The 12,742-nt window shown below is 34.9% G+C and overlaps 1 protein-coding gene across 36 annotated transcripts in view; it reads right to left on the bottom strand.

Annotated features, from left to right (window-relative positions):
* The window catches only part of Ppfia2 (PTPRF interacting protein alpha 2), a 460,521-nt gene that overhangs the window by 112,912 nt on the left and 334,867 nt on the right, over window positions 1–12,742 (bottom strand). The gene's annotated exons all lie outside the window — the stretch shown is intronic.

The following is a 12,742-nucleotide window of genomic DNA, read 5'->3' as shown; positions in this document are numbered from 1 at the left end:
GTATTCCTCAGGTGAGAATTCTTTGTTTAGCTCTGAGCCCCATTTTTTAATGGGGCTATTTGATTTTCTGGAATCCACCTTCTTGAGCTCTTTATATATATTGGATATTAGTCCTCAATTGCTCTTTAGTGTTCTCTTCTCAGTTGTTGTTCAGGTAGTTGCATAATGCAAGAGGTCACAGTTGCCTACCTTTCTTTCTTTCTTCCTTTCTTTCTTCCTTTCTTTCTTTCTTTCTTTCTTTCTTTCTTTCTTTCTTTCTTTCTTTCTTTTTTTTCTCTTTCTTTCTTTCTTTCTTTCTTTGACTATTTTCTTTATTTACATTTCAAATGTTACCCCCTTTCCCAGTTCCCCCTCTGATACACCCTATTCCCTCCCCATCTCCCTGCTTCTATGAGGGTGCCCCCCCACTCACCCAATCCCTCTTCCCCACCCTCGAATTCCTCTACACTGGGGCATCAAGCCTTCACAAGAGCAAGGGCCTTTCCTCTCACTGATGCCCAACAAGCCCATCCTCTGCTACATATGTGGCTGGAGCCATGGGTCCCTCCATGTGTATTTTTTGGTTAGTGGTTTAAAGAAAAGACTGAAGGAGCTGAAGGGATTTGCAACCCCATAGGAATAACAAGAGTATCAACCAAACAGGACCCCCCCCCCCCCGAGGGACTAAGCACACCTTCTTCTATAAACTTTTCCTGGATAGTCCATCCTTTCGTCTTAGCTCCAAATTTTGTCTCTGTAACTCCTTTCATAGGTATTTTGTTCCCTGTTCTAAGGAGGAATGAAATATCTACCCGTTGGTCTTCCCTCTTCTTGATTTTCTTGTGTTTTGCAAATTGTATTTTGGGTATTCTAAGTTTCCGGGCTAATATCCACTTATCAGTGAGTGCATATCTAATGACTTCTTTTGTGTTTGGGTTACCTCACTAAGGATGATATCCCCCAGATACATCCATTTGCTCAAGAATTTCATAAATTCATTGGTTTTAATAGCTGTGTAAATGTACTACATTTTCTGTATCCATTTCTCTGTTGAGGGACATCTGGGTTCTTTCCAGCTTCTGACTATTATAAATAAGGCTGCTATGAATATAGTGGAGCATGTGTTCTTATTACCAGTTGGAATATCTTCTGGGTATATGCCCAGGAGAGGTAGTGCTGGATCTTCCGGTAGTATTATGTCCAATTTTCTGAGGAACCTCCAGACTGACTTCCAGAATAGTTGTAAAAGCTTGCAATCCCACAAGCAATGGAGGAGTGTTCCTCTTTCTCCACATCTTCGCCAGCATCTGCTGTCACCTGAATTTTTGATCTTAGCCATTTTGACTGGTATGAGGTGGAATCTCAAGGTTGTTTGATTTGCATTTCCCTGATGATTAAGGATGTTGAACATTTTTTCAGGTGCTTCTCAGCCATTCAGTATTCCTCAGTTGAGAATTCTTTGTTTAGCTCTGTACCCCATTTTTAATAGAGTTATTTGATTTTCTGGAGTCCAGCTTCTTGATTTCTTTGTATATATTGGATATTAGTCCCCTATCAGATTTTGGATTGGTAAAAATCCTTATGTGTATTGTAAATTAATAAAGTTGCTTTTTAAAAACACTTTTCAAATCTGTAAAATGATTCAAACCTACTTTTATAATAGGAAAATTCTATTTAGAATCAAGGAATCCTTAAGACCTTTGGCAAGCTAGGACTTACATAATTGTCTTCATTCCATATCACTGTGATAAAACACTCTAACAAAAGAAACTTGGGAAGGAAAGGGTTTGTATCATCTTGAACTTCCAGGTTATGTTCAATAATCAAGAGAAGTCAAGGCAGAAACTCAAGTAAGGCAGAAACATGGAAGGAGAAATTCAAGTGGAGAAATGCTCCAAATGGCTTGTTATGTCTGCCTTCTACAGCTTTCTAGAACTTCCAGGCTTAAGGTAGCACTGCAGATGTGTGTGTGTGTGTGTGTGTGTGTGTGTGTGTGTGTGTGTGTGTGTGTGTGTGTGTGTGTGTGTGTGTGTGTGTGTGTCTCTCTCTTTGTGTTGGTGTGTGTGTGTATAAAAATCAGTATGTTATATAGATATGATATATAAGTATATAGAATATATATGATCAGTTATGTGTGTGTTCATAAACATATGTATGTAAATAATATAGATGTATCTCAATTATGTGCATATTTTGAGTATTTATTTCCACAAAATGGTTGTAATTTTCTAATTAGAAAAAATTTATTATTGCAATTCTGTGCACCTGAAGTCCATTAAAATCTTGTTTAATACAGCAAGCTTTATTAGGTTTAAGATGAGATAATTTTAAATATATATAAACAGTAATCAGGCAACTAAAATAACACACTTTTAAAATGTTAACCTTTAAATTCATTAAGCAGCAGAAATGCATTGCATCGCTTGGACACACCTGCGAAATTTAGAGCAGTATGTGAAAATCTGCTGGGGTGATCTGCCAATTTACCTTTACCTGAAGTGTTTGTGAAACTTCTCTGTTTATAAATATACAAGCTGTTTTAAAATGCTATGCTATGGATGAAACCAGGGGATGCTACTTAAATACCATATCCCCCAAATTGCAGCTCGGGCCCAAGGTTCTTTTAAAAAATACATTGAATTCAGATTACTCGTATATTTAAATATTAGCTATTTATTTACTGCCGATGGGAAAGAATAGTTGGAGTCTTTCCTTAACACTAATACATTTAAGAGTTAATATATATTTTCTGTTATAAGAATATTCTCAACATGTACACCTACACAAAAGCTAGTGTTTCACTTTACTATATTTCAAATAGATTATCATTCTCCCTTACTGTTCTTACTTCTTACTATTTACTGATCTTTCTAAAAGAAAATAGAAATATGAAAGTAGAGGAGTAGGTGATTGAAATTGATCTTCCTATTAAATAAATTCTTATAGTAGAGGCATAAATACTATTAAAATTTACTAACACATACAGAATAACCAATAAACAGTTCCATCCCATTTTTACAAGTAACTCTGGCATTTAATAGTTAGCAATGTATTGCCGATTACACTGCCAAGAAGTTACTATGACATTTCCAGATATTCCCATACATCATCAGGCTTTTCTAGACTAGGAAAAATTATATAAAGTAGGAGAAACTTTTAAAAATCTATATATCTCTGTGAGCAAAAGAATGTATAAATAAAGGTATCTAGAGCTATAAAATAAATAACACAGATTCATACAGGAAATATTGATAGGCATAAAAATAATAAGAAGAATAATAAAAATGTAGGTGGTTGATGTACGCTTAGCATAAATCAATACTGCATTAATATAAAGAATATTTCTGAATGAAATATTAAATATACTATTCAACAATCCAACACAAATATGAGTGAATGACATGAATAAATTCTATCCTAAGCATTAGTACAAGGAGAGATTTTGGAAGGATTCAGGCAGTGGAGTGACCTACAAACACAACTGTTTCTTCCTAGGGATCATGAAGGTTCATGTAATATGCTAAATTCTTGAGCTTCCATTTACATCCAAGTCATCAAATAAGAATGTATACTGATTACAATAGCTATATGAGCTGCCTTCCCCCAAAAATAGTCGTAAGGATTCTATCTCCAAGTGTGGGTTCAAAACAATATTTCTATGTTGCTCAAATTCCTTAAGTTCTCATCACATGATAGCCACAACTATTATAAGTGAATGACATAACTTAGTTATTTAATGTCTAATAATTATACCAGATGTAGACTGTAAACGATGCACAAAGAGCAAGTAGTTTGGTTGACACTTTAAAACATCACAAGATAAAGTCTTCACACTCGATATTTTGGTTCTAGTATCTGCTTTCAAAAGCTGTGTTTCTCCTGCCTGAATCCTACTATTTCTGTTCATTCTTTCTTTCTTTTCCTTATTTACTAACTCAATAAACCGCCAAAATTCCAACTCTATTTATTTGTATTATTCCAGATACAAAGGAAAGTCCTTAGATGAGCAAAACTCTTGTTTGACAATAACATAATGTGTGCTTAACTGAGTATGAATACAAGCAAACCATGTAACCAAATATGTGCAAGGAACCTGGAATAATTTACTGAATACAGATACAAAGGCTTTAAGGTTATAAGTCATAACTTAGTTGAACTTTAGGACTGTCTACAATATTTTTTTTACATTTTCTTATTCTGCCTTCTTTTCTTTTTATTTCAAATATTAGAAATGTTCACTAATTTCAAATGTATCCAACATATACCATGTTGTATTTGTTGTTTGAGGTTCTCTACCACAGAACCAAGAGTTGTTGTTTCCAGTTCTGCATTGTCTCCTTAAGTCTATTTTAAAGCACTAAAGATGTGCATTTTTGCATTTTTATAAATATAGAGATTAAGAGATCAAAAACAACTTTTCATTCAGTGTCTGTGAATTTGAACACTTTGGAGAACTGAATCAGAAAATATCAATGCACTCCATTCTGAATGATACAAAATGGTGCGATTTTCTATGCAGTTGTTTTACAATTTTTTTTAGGTATTGATAATATTTAGATGGCACTAAGAATCAAAGACCAATGTGATGGTTGTGCTTTATTGGTGGTTATATATTATTAGCCACTAAGTATAAAAATAGCACAACAGGAAAATGAAATAATAAGATCATTGAGAAACTAAGAGTAATAAAATGATAGCCCTCCAAAATATTTTCTTTAACTTAGCATCAATTAGTTATCTTTAAATGTTTCAAATTAAAAGTCCTCTATCATTCTTAATATTAATATGACCAGTGATGTTTGTTGATAAGCATAAAATACACTTTTTCTTATGCCACTCTTATTTATTTGTTAGTTTTAAGTGACTGAGTTTAGTTATTGTTACCAATTTATACATGAGTGGTGGGGTCATCCACTGAACAAAGGGAATCTACCAGTTGCCAATAAATCTAAAAACTCTCCTTCCTTGAGAGCCATCAAATGTCAGTAAGTTCTCCTCTCCTAAAGGTGAAGCCTTAAAATCCTGTTCTTTCATTTCTAAAATTTTCAGTAGCAGGATTTTGTGCATGTCTTTTGTAGGTAACCACAGATGTTATGTATTTGATTTTTTTATGGCAGCCAACAACAACAGCAACAACAAAATAATATCTCCTAGCTCTCTTGGCCATCTTCCATCTCTTGTATTCTCAATCCCCTCTTCCCCCACACTGTTGGAAGCAGAAATCCTCCTGCCTCTGCTTCCCAAGTGCTGTGATTAAAGGCGTGAGCCACCACTGCTGACCGCAATGAAAAGCCTATTTACCCAAGGTCAGCAGCAACAGAAATATGGAAATAAACATAAATATTTATGGGCTACTTTGACAACATGAAGAGATTCAGAAAAGTATCATCAATAGATCTTCCCTTGGGCCTTTGACATGTTTACAGTAGGAGACGTGAAGTTTCTTCTTTGAACCAGGTCTCTCAAATTTAATTAAGAGAATGACTGGCTCCCCTTATTAACAGCTTTGCCAGTGTTGCCTCTGTGAATTCATCAGTCTTACCATGTAAGTCAGCTTTGTAGCATGCAGGGCCCCGTGCTGATAAGACCATTGATGACTTTGTTTTTCTGGAAACTACAAAGCACCTTCTAGCATACTGAAAGCTAGCCAGCAGCGAAGGCTCCCTGCTCAGTTCAAGGTTCATTTATCCTTTTAACTAAAGTGAGTTGTAAGATTAGAAATACTGTTTTACATTTAGTTTATGTTGAACAACTAAAAGCAAAGGCTCTTAGCATCACTTGGGTACTTCTCAGAAAACTTGGACCCCCAAATTATAGGCAGTTCTCTGTGCTCCGCACTGAGAATTGCATGTAATAACCAATGTTGCCTGGGAATTGAGCTAGCTCTCTCTCTCTCTCTCTCTCTCTCTCTCTCTCTCTCTCTCTCTCTNTCTCTCTCTCTCTCTCTGTGTGTGTGTGTGTGTNTGTGTGTGTATGTACATTTTTAAAAACATTTATTCTCTTTTTGAGAGCTAGAACATGGGGCTGGGAAGGTGAAGAGCTGTTAGAAGATCTGGGAACAGTTAAGGCCGAAGGAAAAATATGATAAAAATATAAAAAGTATTAAAAAGAAAAATGTGTAATATCCCCATTAGACTATTTATGAGTGAGAATGAAAGTAAATTTAACAACAAAACTAAACTGTATTATAAATACACAATGTTGCTGAACTTTAAATAGAAAAAATTATATTGAGTGATGTCACTCAGACACACGAAGATGAACAACACAGTATGAGAGTCAGAGTTTCAAAATAAATTTTACCTATTTATAAAAATTAGAATATTTTACATTTTTTCCAAATTTAAAACCAAGAGTTGGTTTCTATTAGTTTGTTTTTGTTTGTATTGTTCCTTCTAAAGAATTGTAGTGTACTTAACCTCTTTTATTCTCATAATATTTAAACTACCATGTAAGTAAGTAAACTCACTGCATTTAATACATTTGGATTGGTAGAACTATGGTATATTATAGCAGTTTAAATCAAACATAACTAAGGAATTACTGTTCATCATTTTTATGATTAATGTTCATAACTATTAGAAGTTAAAATTAGTAGACGTATCCTATATTATATCATGAAATAAACATCTTAAGTGATTTACATGAAATAGACACCTATAACTTTTTCAAATCTTGTATATAGTTTGCAAGGATGAAGATGAGAAATGACTAGAATTAATATTTTCTTATTTTATTTATGACTTTTGTTTAGAAAGTCACTAACAAAATTTCAGAAGTGACTCTATGCTAAACTAAGAACTAAAGCAAAGCAGTGGGTTCTATTTTCTCAAATGTATCATTATTGGTTGTTTAGATGTGTACAAATTGCCCCCAAATGGGTTATATCAACAGATCAACTAGGTTCCTGTCAGACTTGCTATTATTAGGATCAATGAGTTCATTTTCATTTTGCTAAGTACAAAGACACTTTTCCCATCTGTGTCTTAACTGGGTTGAAACAATCCTATGTGTGAAGGACTGATGACAAATGTAAAAAAATATAAAACATGAACTAAAGAGAAGAAAGTTTATCTTTCATCTGTATAAAATATTATTCCCATCAGGGAAATGTGCATATGATTAAAATACAAATATAAAATTATGTATTCATAGAAACATGATTTAGCATCAGAATAACTGCCAATGAAATCAGCTACATTGTCTTGGGCAAAGGCAAGCACTTCATTTATTTCTTAGCTAGATATATAGCCCACAGTAGAGTAAGTAATGATCTGTTAGGGATTTGAGGTACCAGCACGTGAGTGTACGTATTGGACCTTAGCTAAAGTTGGAGAGTCATACATACAATAATCAAGCCTTTGGAATGCTGCTGCCTTGTGAACTCAGTTCTGCATTAAAAAACTATACTCAGGAGAAGTTTCAAGGACTTTGTAATACTCTCACATAAAATCAGGATCAACTCTAGAAAAAAATATGTATGGGTAATTCTGAAAACAAGAACACATTTACTATCTTGAAGAAATGTGAAGAAAGTTCTGATGAAAACTTTTCTGTGAAGAAAAGTAAAATAAGTTGTGGGTATTGAACACATTGGTCCACACAGGTCATTTTGTCTCAGTCATATTATCTGAAAAGAAAACGACCTAGGTCTACTTACTGAAGAATGGAAAAGCGACAGATATACATTAACCTGTCATTCAGATTATTTAAAATAATGTAATTAAAATTCCAAGCCTAAAACCCTTTCAACCTTTTCCATTGCAAAAAGAATAAAGTGAACTCTACCAGGGACTATTAGAATTTTGTTACCCACACTGTTTGAATCAGCCATTGCTACAAGCTTTCTTGTACACTAGTATCAAGTTGTTTTGATATTCTTCCATCCCTAGACTATAACAAAGACATGTCATCCATTCTTAAAACATTTGCATACCAAGTGTTTACTCTAAATTCACTCTAAGTTTTTTAAATGTCTAATGCCTTATCTTTTTCTTAAACTCCAATATAATATCTATTTAATGGCCAATACCATTTGATTTCACATTTTATCAGGTTTTCAATGACTCTTGCATGAATATTGTTCAGCCTAAGTTTTTTGCCAAATTTATCATGAGGATATGACTTTTGAATTTTTACCATTACCATTCTACCTATCTATATCTCTTAGTTTACTAAGAGACTAGAGCCAAAAAAAAGGGAAGCAGACAGCATGGAAATTTTAAACATGACTGTCTCAAAGAGCAACATGGGTATTACTGTAGTAATTTGCAGATTAACTCCATCACTCTGAAACAGTAGAAAATAAATTCTGTTGAGCGTAGTTTAAGGGAGATAACCAGTAGGCTTCTGGAATTTTGTTACATGAAAAGATTCTTGTAAATACACTAAACCTAAGGTCACAGAGAAACCTTTAAAATTCCTTCATCTAATCTTATTTCCTTGCTTCTTCTTCTTCTTTCTTTTCTTTCTTTTCTTTACTTTTGTTCTATAAATGTTGACAATAATTATAGGGCACTCTTGAGTATTAAAGTCCATTTTTGAGGGTACTTCCCATGAGACTATTTTGTTAACTCAGTCAACTGAATTCTCATAGTGCTATTACAAAATATCCCCAAATGGCTAGTAATCTACCCTGTTTATGTAATTTAAGTGATTTTTTATTACTCTGAACAGGAGGTTATCACACATTCACCAAACTAAATTCTGTTTTCCTATGCTTAGATAGATTTAAAAAGCAACGATTAAATTATAAACCTATTATAATTTCTTGTTCAATGGTCATGCTATGAAAATAAGACTAGAAATGGATAGCAAGCAATGCTTTTATGTGTAATTACCCAATCAGTATTCAAGAAAGTACTCTTCAGGCTTTCCTACAGTCTGATAATGGAGATATTTTCTTTATTGAGGATCAACTTACTAACACAATTGACCCATTTTCATGTTGACACACAAATATCACCTTTATTGTTCATCCCCAAGATCAGACATTGATATAAACACCAGGATAAGCCATTCTACAAACTGTAAAAGGTCCACAGTCTTAAAAAAAATCCTGACACTTTAAAAATTTAGTCTCTTTAGACAAAAATCCCTAGTCCTTTTTAAAGTCCAAAGTCTCTCACTGTAGGCTCCTATAAAATTCATAGTAAATTATTTCAAAAAGGAAGAATGAAGGCATGGTCACAATTAGATATAAATAAAACCAGGAGTCAACAGTATAAATCACTCAGTGTCCAATACCAGGGATTCAGTCACAATTTCCTGGGCTCCTCCAAGGAGGGTTCACTTCTCTGACCCTGCCCTTTGCAACATAGGTAGCTTTTTTTTTTTTTTTTCAGTCTGGGGCCAGTTTTACCTCATACTTGTCACTGTTCTTGGTAGTTATCTCCTGGTGGTGGCCTCTCCAAAATGCTGAGGTCTTCTACTGCAACTCTGCCATTCTTTCACAAATATCTTTGCCTGGCTGCTCTTCATGTTACAAAGCCTCAACTTTCTCCATGACCCCTTCTTTTCTGGATTCCCCCACTTCTCCTACTTTATGTTTACCAATGCCCCACAGGGCCAAGCCTCAGCTGGCCCCTTCATGTCTCCAAAACCAGTAACACCAAGGAGACTCTTACACATGACCAAGTTTGGCTGCCAAAACAAGACACAAACTTGGCCATCTCAGAGACATAGCTTTTGTGTACTGACTAGAAAATTTCACCCCAATAATTCTGGTCTCTGTTTAATCACTGCTAATTTCTCAGCTTCAGATAACCAGCACACATTGTCACAGCAAAGTACAAAGGTTTTACTTTAGTATGTCTGGTCTCTTGATGATCACAGCTGATGTTTATCTCTATCTAGCCAGACAGCACTGATACTTCACACAAAAGCTCTGTGGAGTCTTTGCTGCCCTCTGATGCTTTACAAGCCAGGCCTCTGTTGTCTGTATTGCTCTCCACATTCTTATCTTCTAAGTTCCCACAGAACATCTCACCAAGCTTTGAAAGGTCAATGGCTTTTCTCTTTCAAAGTTCCAAGCCCTTCCATAATCTTTCCCAAAACACATGGTTGTGTCTGTCACAGCAGTACCCCACTATCCTGGTACAGTTTCTTTCCTAGTTAAGGTTAATATTGCTGTGCTAAACAACATGATCAAGATGAGTTGCATACAAAAGGGTTTCTTTGACTTAGATATCCACATCTTAGTCAATCAGTAAAGGAAGTCAGCAGAGTAACTCAAGCAGGGCTGGATGCTGAAGGCAGGAGCGAATGCACAGGCTATTAGGGACGTTAGCACTTACTGGCTTGCTAAACATGGCTTTCCAGGCTTTTGTTTGTTTGTATTTCTGTTACTGCCACCTCGCCTCTCCTGCAGCTGCCCTCACATTTTCACTCTCATTAGGAAATAACAGGCTTCTAAGAAATAACAACCAAACATGACAAAGTTAGACACGGTACCCCAATAAGAGGAAAGAGTCCCAAGAACAGGCAAAGGAGTCAAAGTATGACCCATTGTTAAGTCAGCAATCCCATAAAAATACTAAGCTAATAGATGTAATATATATCTAGAAGACCTGGTGCAGATCTGTGTAGGTCCCATGTCAGTCGTTCTAAGCTCATATGAGCCTTGCTTAGTTAATTTTGTGAATCTTGTTTTCATAGTGTCCTACATCCCCTCTGACTCTTACCATCTTTCTGCCTCAGGATTTCCTGAGCTTAGAGTGGAGGGATTTGATGATGAACGCCAAGTTAGACTCTCTCTGTATAATGTCTGTCATTCTTCTTTCTTACAGAACACAGGACAAACGGCCAAGGAATGGCACCAACCACAATGGCTTGGGACCATTGTCACAATCACTAATTAAGAAAATGCCTCATAGGTTTGCCTACAGCCTGACCTTAAGGAGGATCTCTTGTTTCAGATGATTTTAGCTTCTTTCAAGTTGACATAAAGTTATCTAGCATAAGGCTCATACTGAAGGTTATTGAAGTGGTTTTATAAACCATGGTTATACACTGTGAATCTCAATCACATGGAACTATCTCTTCAACTGTCAAAAAATTAAAAAAATGAATATATAATCACAATGTTTAAAAAGTTTTATTTATATTCCTGCCAAAAGAATGAACAGAAGTACAAAGGTTTTGAAGTCACCAGTTTCTCAGCTTCTTCCATATGTATACCTGGAGCTATAAGGTCAGTTATTTGTAGTCATAATGTTTTTGTATACTGTGTGTAAAGTTTATGCTTGGATTATTCAAATGCTGATTTTCTGTCCTTATATCTCATTTCAACCTGGACAGGGCATTGTAATACTTATACTTATCTCCTGTCTCAAGTTGTGTAAACAATTCTTAGCCTCATCAATAAATGTTGATCACCCAATGCCTGGAGAGAATAGAGAATAGGCATGACAACCACCAGCCAGAGAAAGGAGATGTGTGAGAGAGAGAGAGAGAGAGAGAGAGAGAGAGAGAGAGAGAGAGAGAGAGAGAGAGATTGATTCAAATCAGCGAGGGAGGAGGATGGAGAAATAGGAGCCATGAGGAAGGGGTCCCGAAGCAGATCATAGAAACACACTTGAAGCCCAAAGAGCCAGGTCAATAATAACTATACAAATATCATGGGATGTGCCTGGGAGGTAGCCAGATTAGCATAGAAAGTTAAGGTAAATCATTTAACTGCTCAGCTATTGAGGTGCAGTTTTAAATGAATCTTGTTTATGTGCATGGATATTGGGGAGTAACATAAGGTAAAGAAATGCAGTCACCAGATTAACTTATTGCTACATTTATATTAAAGATATTACATCTAGAGTTAGTGACAAAATCCAATTATATAGAATTATTCTTCCTATTTCAGAAAATGCAACCTGTGAATTAATCTGATAAAAACTATCTATAGTTTAGCAGAAAAATCATGGAGCTGTGTGCTGTCTAATAATGAGAAATAATGAGTAAGTCTTATGAATTATGAATAATATATCATGAGACAACATTGTCACACAAGAAATACAGCTTAGTTACACACCAGTAGCTGATATGCTCACTACGTATTATAGCTGGCATATATCATCATTTATGCAATCTCTCATTAATTGGGGCATCATTTTGCTGCTGCTAACAGCAAATGCATGCAGATACATGTGTATGTGTATATATGTATGTTAAAAATAGACAAGCATTTAAGTTATTTATTCCTGAAAACTTATTTCTTGTATTTCTTCTATTTGAAGTCCAGTAGCACAAATGTTGTTATATATTTTTGCTATTATAGATACTTAAGTAAAGATTATTATATACATTCAATTTTCATAACCAACTCTATGTGACTCTATAATTTTTGAAGAAAGGTCTATTATTTCCAATAACATCAGGTAAACAAATCAATGATGGCAAATTTTATGTTCCTCTCCTTAATGTTCTTCTAAATACAAATACCTTGTTCTAAAAAGAATATGTGGTACACTTACTGACTTTACTGAAGAATGGGTAAAAGTTTTTTTTTTACTTTAATCTCATATATAGCTTGTGAAATTGTCATAAATCATTTATTATTAATATTCAGCTTAAGATTTCACTTAAACACATGGAATATTTCTAAATGGTGGTTTCAAATAAAGAGCTGTCCAGTTGCCAACAATCAGATACGAAGGACACCCCTGGAAACTCATCTGAGAAACTGAGTGTCCTTGACACTTGAAGGAAGACTGGAATTCCCATTCATCGGCTCTAACAGCATCAGTGAGGAAGTGCCTACTGTAAAATT

This window comes from Mus caroli, chromosome 10 (assembly GCF_900094665.2).
Source record: "Mus caroli chromosome 10, CAROLI_EIJ_v1.1, whole genome shotgun sequence".
NCBI classification, from domain to species: domain Eukaryota; kingdom Metazoa; phylum Chordata; class Mammalia; order Rodentia; family Muridae; genus Mus; species Mus caroli.
The sequence above is the reverse complement of the archived record's forward strand: the minus strand, read 5'-3'. Positions and strand labels throughout refer to the sequence as shown.